Genomic DNA, 10,751 nt, shown 5'->3' on the forward strand with positions numbered 1-10,751 from the left:
ATCACGGAAGTGTATTTTTTTTGTGTGTGTCATATAATTTCTTATGCTAAAGTAACAATTCGTTCACAAATTAAAGTATGAATCTGAAACTTCATTGAAAACTAACAAACTATGATCGCAGTCATTGAAGCAATTGCAATTTATCATAACATCAGAAAGAGTCAATTAAAGAGCTTTTCAGCAAGTCTGCATACTCAACCATCATATAATCTTTCACAATTGCTAACACTCACGCGATATTTATGGGTCCAAGGCTTCAACTAGACACAGAGAAAGATAGGGGCTTATAGTTTCGCCTCCCAACCTTTTACCTCAAGGGTAATGTCAACAATAATACTTTATGAAAACCTACATCTGAGCATATATATATATATATATATATATATATATATATATCCGGATCTCTCCAACATATAGTGCTTGCCAAAGGAAAAAGTATAAAAAGGAAAGATGATGATCACCATGACTCTTGTGTAAGGGTAGAAGATAAAAGTAAAAGATCGGCCCTTCACAGAGGGAAGCAGAGGTTGTCATGCACTTTTATGGTCGGATGCACAAAATCTTAATGCAAAAGAACGTCACTTTATATTGTCGCTTGTGATAAGGACCTTTATTATGTAGTCTATCGCTTTTATTTCTTCCATATCACAAGTTCATATAAAGATTATTTTCTCCACACTAATAGATCATACATATTTAGAGAGCAATTTTTATTGCTTGCACCGATGACAACTTACTTGAAGGATCTTACTCAATCCATAGGTAGGTATGGTGGACTCTCATGGCAAAACAGGTTTAAAGGATGTTTGGAAGCACACGTAGTATCTCTACTTGGTGCAAAGAATTTGGCTAGCATGAGAGGGAAAGGCAATCTCAACATGTTGGATGATCTATGACAATTAACTTCTATTCGGATAGAAGAAAACATAACCTATTATATTGTCTTCCTTGTCCAACATCAACTTTTTAGCATGCCATATTTTAATGAGTGCTCACAATTACAAAAGATGTCCAAGATAGTATATTTATATGTGAAGCCTCTTTCTTTATTACTTCCTATTAATTGCAACAATGACCAAAACTATGTTTGTCAACTCCCAACAACTTTTATTCATCATACTCTTTATATATGAAGTCATTTCTCTCCATAAGATCAATATATGATATTTTTATTTCATTCTTTTTATTCTTTCTTTTATTTAATTCCCTCAAGATCATAGCAAGAAAGTAAAGCTCTTATCTCAAAACTACTCTTTATTATATATCTCAAGGACTCGATTACATAGATAGGGATTGAAGCAAAAACTCAAAGCTAGATCATACTAAAACTTTATTCTACTAGATCAAGATATAACCAAAATGATCAAACTAAGAAAATAATAAAGATAGAGGTGTGATGGTGATACGATACCGGGGCACTCCCCCAAGCTTGGTAGTTGCCAAGGGGAGTGCCCATACCCATGTATTTAGATCTCTTTCTTAGGGGTTGATGATGAAGGAGTTGTTGATGAAGTAGTGTCACACATCGAGCGTAGGAGATTCTCCAATTTGCGAATAATGCCCTTGAGCACGGTGATGTATTCTTGCAACAGGATATTTTCACAAGTGAGATACTTGTTTTGCACATGAACTATTTCAATGATCTTGAAAGCTTCAATTTCAGTAGGAGTAAGATAATTGTAGTGAGGTTGAAGGATGCCTTCTTCTTTTGCTGCTGGAGCTTGATCTTCCGCGGCCTTCTTGATTTTATCATCCTCGTTGATTTTCCCGAGTTCTTCTCGCTTCATATCTATCTTCATCAGCCACGCATCGTCACCTGCATTGTTGGAGGAGGGGGACGACATGATGCCTGGCCTTGAAAACTCTAGCAGAAAACTTCTCGAAACAAGACATGAGATATTTGCGTGGTATGGGGGGTGAAAACCTTCGGGAGATTATATGATGAATTTTTACCGACCATAAGAAGTATCGTGCAAGAAAACGGAGTCCGGAAGGCACACGAGGTGGCGACAAGGACGGGGCCACCCAAGGGGGTAGGACGCGCCCTCCACCCTTGTGGTGGCCTCGTGTCTCTTTCGGACTACTTTTAATTTTCCTAATTTTTGAAATATTCCAAAACGGAGAAAATTTATCATTGGAAACATTTTGGAGTCGGTTTACTTACCGTACCACATACCTATTCCTTTTCGGAGTCTGAAACGTTCTGGAAAGTGTCCCTTATGTACTCCTCCGGTGTTATGGTATTAATTCCCTTAATTATATTGGTCTCAACATTTATGGGAGTACCGGAGATATAATGCTTGATTCTTTGACTGTTTACCACCTTTGGATTTGTGCCTTCGGCGTTGTTGATTTTTATGGCACCGGAACGATAGACCTCCTCGATAATGTAAGGGCCTTCCCATTTAGAGAGAAGCTTTCCTGCAAAAAATCTTAAGCGAGAGTTGTATAGAAAAACATGATCACCTATATTAAACTCACGCTTTTGTATCCTTTTTTCATGCCATCTTTTAACTTTTTCTTTAAACAACTTGGCATTCTCATAGACTTGGGTTCTCCATTCATCAAGTGAGCTAATGTCAAATAACCTCTTCTCACCGGCATGTTTAAAATCATAATTGAGCTCTTTGATAGGCCAATATGCCTTATGTTCTAATTCAAGAGGTAAGTGACATGCTTTTCCATAAACCATTTTATACGGAGACATACCCATAGGATTCTTATAAGCAGTTCTATAAGCCCACAACGCATCATCAAGTTTCTTAGACCAATTCTTTCAAGATCAATTAACAGTCTTTTGCAAAATTAACTTAATCTCTCTATTACTCAATTCTACTTGACCACTAGACTGAGGATGGTATGGAGATGCAATTCTATGGTTAACATCATACTTAGCAAGCATTTTACGGAAAGCACCATGAATAAAATGTGAACCACCATCAGTCATTAAATATCTAGGAGCTCCAAACCTAGGAAAAATAACTTCTTTAATCATATTAATAGAGGTGTTATGATCAACACTACTAGTTGGAATAGCTTCTACCCACTTAGTAATGTAATCAACAGCAACTAAAATATGTGTATACCCATTAGAGGAAGGAAAAGGTCCCATATAATCAAAGCACCAAACATCAAGTGGTTCAATAGCGACTGAATAGTTCATAGGCATTTCCTGACGTCTACTAATATTAACAATTCTTTGACATTGATCACAAGACAAGACAAACTTACGAGCATCCTTGAAGAGAGTATGCCAATAGAAACCGGATTGCAATACCTTATGTGTAGTTCTATCTCCAGCGTGGTGTCCTCTGTAAGACTCGGAGTGGCACTTACGTAGGATCTATTCCTGTTCATGCTCAGGTACACACCATTTAATAACACCATCTACTCCTTATTTATAAAGGTGTGGGTCATCCCAAAAGTAATGTCTTAAATCATAGAAAAACTTTTTCTTTTGCTGGTATGTGAAACTAGGTGGTATAAATTTGGCAACAATATAATTAGCATAATCAGCATACCAAGGAGTATTATGAGAAGCATTTATGACATTTAATTATTCATCAGGAAAACTATCATCAACAGGCAGTGGGTCATCAAGAACATTTTCTAACCTAGACAAGTTGTCTACAACGGGGTTCTCATCTCCCTTTCTATCAATAATATGCAAATCAAATTCTTGTAGCAAGAGAACCCATCTAATAAGTCTAGGTTTAGCATCTTTCTTTTCCATAAGATATTTAATAGCAGCATGATCATTGTGAACAGTTACTTTGGAATCAGCAATATAAGGTCTGAACTTATCACATGCAAATACAATTGGTAAAAATTCTTTTTTAGTGGTAGCATAATATCTCTGGGCACTGTCTAGAGTTTTACTAGCATACTGGATAACGTTTAATTTCTTATCAACTCTTTTTCCTAGAACAACACCAACAACATAATCACTAGCATCACACATAATTTCAAAGGGTAAATTTCAATCAGATGGCTGAAGAATAGGTGCAGAAATCAAGGCTTTCTTAAGTATTTCAAATGCTTCTACACAATCATCATCAAAAACAAAAGGAACATCTTTTTACAAGAGATTAGTGAGAGGCCTAGAAATTTTAGAGAAGTCTTTAATAAACCTCATATAGAAGCCACCATGACCAAGAGAACTTCTTATACGTTTAATATCTTTAGGACACGACATCCTTTCAATAGCATCTACTTTAGCTTTATCAACTTCAATACCTCATTTAGAAACTTTATGCCCAACACAATACCTTCATTAACCATAAAGTGGCACTTCTCCCAATTCAATACAAGATTAGTTTCTTCACATCTCAGCAAAACTCGATCAAGGTTTCTTAAGCAATTATCAAAAGAAGTTTCGTAAACGGAGAAATCATCCATGAAAACCTCAACAATCTTTTCACAAAAATCAGAGAATATAGCAGTCATGCATCTTTGAAAGGTAGCAGGTGCATTGCATAAACCAAAAGGCATATATCTATAGGAAAAGGTACCGAAAGGTCAAGTAAAAGTGGTTTTCTCTTGATCGTCTTTTGACACAGGTATTTGAGAGAAACCAGAATAACCATCTAGAAAGCAAAAATGTGTATGCTTGGATAGTCTTTCTAGAATTTGATCAATAAAAGGTAGGGGGTAATGATCTTTTCTAGTATCTTTATTTAATTTGTGAAAATTAGTTACCATTCTATAACCTCTAACAATTCTCTGAGGAATCAATTCATTCTTACCGTTAGGAACAACAGTAATACCTCCCTTCTTAGGGACACAATGAACACGACTTACCCATTGACTATCAGCAATAGGATAAATTATACTTGCCTCCAGAAGCTTTAGTATTTCATTTCTTACCACTTCTTTCATCTTAGGATTTAACCGTCGTTAATGATCAATAACTGGTTTAGCATCTTTCTCCAATTTAATTTTGTGCTGACATAGAGTGGGACTAATGGCCTTAAGATCATCGAGAGTATATCCAATAGTGGCACGGTGCTTCCTCAAAGTTTTCAATAATTTCTTTTCTTCATGCTCTGAAAGTTTAGCACTAATAATAATATGTAGCGACCAGACCTCAAACAGTCTGATCTCTGTGTATAAGTGTCATCCCTGGATCGGTAATGCTGACACACACATTACTCGAAGGATTTATAACAGAGTGGAAATCACACACTTATTACATCGAATGTCTCAAGAGAGAACTTATTACAATAAATATGGCTTAAGGCCATCTAATACGATAACATGCAATCACTGGGTTCCCCAGGTGCCTTAGTCCACCCAGATGTGTATTAAAGTTGCCACCTTAAGATAACCATTAAATTAACAATCTCACATCTGCCGTGAAAACTCTCAAACCCAATCCACGTCTACGAGCATAGCATGGCAACATAAGCAAACGTATAAGTAACTCCCATGGTTTGATAATAAACAGGTGAATAGGTACTACCTCATCTACTTCCCAAAACCCACAATTTAGATCGGATCCTAACCATGCAATTGTTTTGAGGATTGTTCTAATGCAATAAAAACTGGGTAGTAAGAGGTATGATCAAAGTGTTACTTGCCTTGCTGATGATCCGCGAAACCTAGAGACTCAATGTAGCACGCTTCGCACTGCGGGTACTCTATCGCAATCAAACAAGCATACAATAAGCAATCAAGCAAAGGCACGGGTAAAACTCAAATAAGAGATCTAACCAGAAAGTTCAACTTAAGAACTCCGGTTTGCAAAAAGAATAAAATCAAATGAAGCAACAAAACTCAAACGGCGAGGGAAACAAGCTTCATTTACTAGTTTGGACTAAAGTCAAATTTTACTATAGCAAAAACTTGTTTAAGTTGGTTAAATGGAAAGAGGGTTTCAAGACGAAAACCTAGGCGCTTGAATCGCCCGATTCCGATAAACGAACGAAAAGTTATACTAGAACGAAAATCGGATCAGAAATCACGATCGAAAATAATCGCGGGAAATCCGAGAAAAAGAAAGACTGACGAACAGGCTAACGAACGAACGTTCGCTGTCTGCGGCTAAACGGTGAAAACCGTTTGTAAAAACGAACGTACGAACGAACGTCCGCTGAATAAATAAACCGAAAAAAATAAAACCAATCTAAATATAATAAAAAACTGCGGATCTAAAAAAACCCGTATGGTTTTCCGAAGAAAACCGACGGCGGTGGCGCTACCTCCGGCAAGGGGCAGCGGCGGACGGCGGACGGCTCTGGCGAGGCGGCACGGGCGGCGTGGCGGCGGCGGGGGGGGGGGGCTTAGGGTTATGGTTTGGGTGGCAGGGCTGGTGGGCTGCGGGGGTGCGGCTTTTAAAGGGGCCGGCCCGAAGAGTCCTGGCCTAAAACGGCCCTAAGTCGGTTTGACTTTTTTTTAAAAATAATTTTGCCGTGCAGAAAAAGAAAGAAAAGAAATACTAAACGAACTCCAAAAATCCCGAAATAAATTTCCCCGTCCTGTAAAAATAAGCCGGCCAAGGTGAACATCTATTTGGGCCTAAAATGCAATTTTGAAAAACACATATTTTTCCTAATTCAAATAAAATAACGACAAAACTCAGAATAAAAATCTTATTTGATTTTAATATTAAATCTCTGATATTTCTTTATTTTGAGGAAGTCATTTTATCCTCTCTCTTTTATTTTTAATAAAAGAAATATTTCAGAGAAAAATAATTAAAATCAAACGATCCTGTTTTCAAAATTCGAGAAAAACTCAAATATGAAAATAACGAAATCCCCAACTCTCTCCATGGGTCCTTGAGTTGCGTAGAATTTCTAGGATCAACCAAAATGCAATAAAGCATGATATGCAATGATGATCTAATGTATAACATTCCAAATTGAAAATTTGGGATGTTACAAACCTACCCCCCTTAAGGTGAATCTCGCCCTCGAGATTCAGGTTTGCTAGAAAATAGGTGAGGGTGATCCTTTCCTAAGTCTTCCTCTCGTTCCCAAGTGGCTTCATCCTCGGTATGGTGACTCCACTGAACCATGCAAAACTTGATAACCTTGTTGCGCGTAACTCGGCTGGCAAACTCGAGTATCTTGACTGATTTCTTCTGATATGTCAAATCACTATCCAACCTTATTGCTTCGAGCGGCACTGTATCTCTCAGAGGAATTTCAGCCATCTCCGTGTGTAACTTCTTCAATTGAGAAACGTGGAACACATCGTGAACTCCGGACAATCCTTCGGGTAATTCCAACTTGTAAGCAACTTCTCCCATACGTTCCAAAACTCTGTATGGTCCCACAAAACGTGGTACTAACTTTCCCTTAACTCCAAAGTGCTTCACTCCTTGGAGTGGTGATACTCAAAGATACACTCTGTCTCCGACTTCGTAGATTGTCTCCTTGCGTTTCGAATCCGCATAACTCTTCTGCCTGGATTGGGCTACCTTGAGTCTATCACGAATCAGCTTAACCTTCTCTTCAGACTCTTTAATCAAATTTGGTCCAAACAACTGTCGGTCTCCAACTTCGTTCCACAACAACGGTGTTCTGCACCTCCTTCCGTGCAGTACTTTGAAAGGGGCCATCTTCAAACTAGCTTGATAACTGTTGTTATAAGAGAACTCTGCATAAGGCAAATTATCGTCCCAACTAGATCTGTAGTCTAGCGCACAAGCTCTCAACATGTCCTCCAGAATCTGATTTATTCTTTCGGTCTGTCCATCTGTTTGCGGGTGAAAAGTTGTACCGAACTCTAGTCTGGTTCCCAAAGTTTCATGCAACTGATTCCAAAACTTTGAAGTAAACTGGGTTCCTCTATCTGATACAATGGTCCTCGGAACTCCATGCAGACATACAATCCTGGTCATATAGATCTTTGCCAACTTAGCACTGGTGTGAGTGGTCTTTACTGGGATGAAATGAGCTACTTTCGTCAATCGATCGACTACAACCCATATCGAGTCATAGCCTGAACGAGTCCTGGGAAATCCCGTGATAAAATCCATGCCTAGATTGTCCCACTTCCATTCGGGTATAGGCAATGGCTGTAGCAATCCTGCTGGCTTCTGATGTTCTGCCTTCACTCTCTAACATACATCACAAACTTCTACATACTCCGCAATATCCTTCTTCATACCGGTCCACCAGAAACTGTCCTTCAAATCTAGATACATCTTAGTATTTCCTGGGTGAATCGAATATGGAGAATCATGGGCCTCTTGCAGAATCAACTTCCTGATCTCCTGATCATTTGGTACATATACGCGGTTCTCAAACCATAAAGTATCATTCTCATCCTCATGAAATCCCTTGGCTTTTCCTTTGCTCATCCTTTCCTTTATTTTGGCAATTTCCTTGTCCGTCTTCTGAGCTTCTCTGATCTTATCCATCAAATTAGACTGAATCTCCAATGCTGCTACATAACCTCTCGGAACTATCTCCAAACATAGTTTGCGAAGGTCTTCTGTTAACTCCTTGGGTAATTCTATGGTCATGAGGGTATTTACATGACTCTTGCGGCTCAACGCATCGGCTACTACATTAGCCTTTCCTGGATGATAATGCAATCTCATATCATAATCCTTAATGAGTTCTAACCATCTCCTCTGCCTGATATTTAACTCCTTCTGCGTGAAGATATACTTCAAACTCTTGTGATCCATGTATACCTCACAATGGTTTCCGATGAGAAAATGTCTCCATGTCTTCAACGCATGCACTATGGCTGCTAACTCCAAATCATGCGTAGAATAGTTTAACTCATGGGGTTTAAGCTGTCGTGAGGCATATGAAACAACTCTTCCCTCCTGCATAAGTACGGCTCCAAGTCCCCAACGAGATGCGTTGCAATACACTTCATAATCTTTGTGTTGATCTGGTAGAATCAACACCGGTGATGTAACCAAGCGTCTCTTTGACTCCTGAAAACTGGCCTCACATTCTTCAGTCCAATTGAACTTGGTGTCCTTCTTTAACAACTCCGTCATGGGCTTTGCAATCTTTGAGAAATTCTCAATGAACCTCCGGTAGTATCCCGCGAGTCCAAGAAAACTCTGGATCTCTCCAACAGTCGTGGGTGATTCCCAGTTCCCTGAGCTTGCCAAGTACCAAACACAAATGTTCTTTATGTTCTTCTTCATTCTTCGAGTAAACCAGAATATCATCAATGAACATTACGACGAACTTATCCAAAAACTCCGTAACCACTTTGTTCATCATGTTCATAAAGTAGGGAGGTGCATTAGTCAGGCCAAATGACATAACGGTATACTCATATAGCCCGTACCTTGTGGTAAAAGCTGTCTTAGGTATGTCCTGCCCTCGAATCTTGAACTGGTGGTACCATGATCACAAATCAATCTTGGAAAACACTTTAGCTCCTTGCAACTGATCAAACAAATCATTGATCATCGGCAGTGTGTACTTATTCTTGATTGTTACTTCATTCAATCCATGATAATCAACAGCCATCCTTAACGATCCATCCTTCTTTTCCACTAGCAGTACTGGTGATCCCCAAGGTGACGAGCTTGGGTGAATATATCCCTTATCCAGTAACTCCTTAATGTGCTTCTTAATTTCCTCTAAATCCTGTGTGGGCATCCTGTACGGTCTCTTAGATATTGGCCCAGTGCCTGGCAAAAGTTCTATCAAAAACTCTATGTCTCTATCTAGTGGCATGCCTGACAACTCTTCTGGAAATACATCTGGAAAATCCTTTACCACTGGTACTTCCTCCTGTACAATTCCTGATAAGGAATTTACTTGAGTCCTAATCGGCACATGCCGGGGTACATACTTGATCCTTCTTCCTTCTGGGGTGGTGAGTAAAATCGTCTTACTGGCGCAATCGATGTTTCCTCCATACATCGATAGCCAATCCATACCCAGAATCACATCCCGGCCTTGCGATTCCAAAATTATCAGATCGAAGGGGAAAACATGCCTACCTATGGCCAATGGCATCTGAAAACATCCATGGCTTGCCATATAGTCTGCTCCGGGTGAGGTTACTAGCATGGGTGTCTTAAGTACTCTAGTGGGCAGGGTATACTTATCCACAAATCCCCTTGATATGTATGAATGAGATGCACCAGTATCAAAAAGGACGACCGCAGTAAATGACTTAACCAAAAACTTACCAATTACTGCATCTGGCTGGGCTTCAATCTCCTCCACGTTAACGTGGTTTACTTGTCCCCTGTTGAAAGGGTTGGGCTTCTTCCCAGAGCTTCCATTGCCATTTCCATTCTTAGCTTCAGGACATTCATTGGCGTAATGTTCGGTCTTCTGGCACTTGTAGCAACTAACGTGGCTTAGATCCTTCTTGGCGGGTGTTGCCGGGTTCGAACGGTTCTGTCCGCTACTTCCTCCATTACCATTGCCGTTCTTGGGGCCACTATGGTTATGCGAACTTCGTCCATTATGGGTGTGGCCTCCATGGTTATGCACAAACCCTCCCGAGTTCGGGGTGAAACGGGGTCTCTGCTGAGCTCCAGAATTATACTTCCCTTGTCCATACTTCCTCTTGCGTCTGTCAATCTGCTGCTGCTTCCCTTCAAGCATGAGAGCTCTATCCACCAACTCCTGGTAGTTATTGAAATTTGCTACCATCAACTGCATGCTCAGCTCATCATTCAGTCCTTGCAGAAACTTCTCCTTCTTAGCTGCATCTATAGCAACGTCATCTGGGGCATAACGTGCTAACTTACTAAACTCATCCACATCTGGCCAACAGTGCGTCCTCCTTGGCGTAAGTTGCGAAACTCATGC

Source organism: Triticum aestivum, chromosome 5A, assembly GCF_018294505.1.
Source record: "Triticum aestivum cultivar Chinese Spring chromosome 5A, IWGSC CS RefSeq v2.1, whole genome shotgun sequence".
In the NCBI taxonomy this organism is placed as follows: Eukaryota; Viridiplantae; Streptophyta; class Magnoliopsida; order Poales; family Poaceae; genus Triticum; species Triticum aestivum.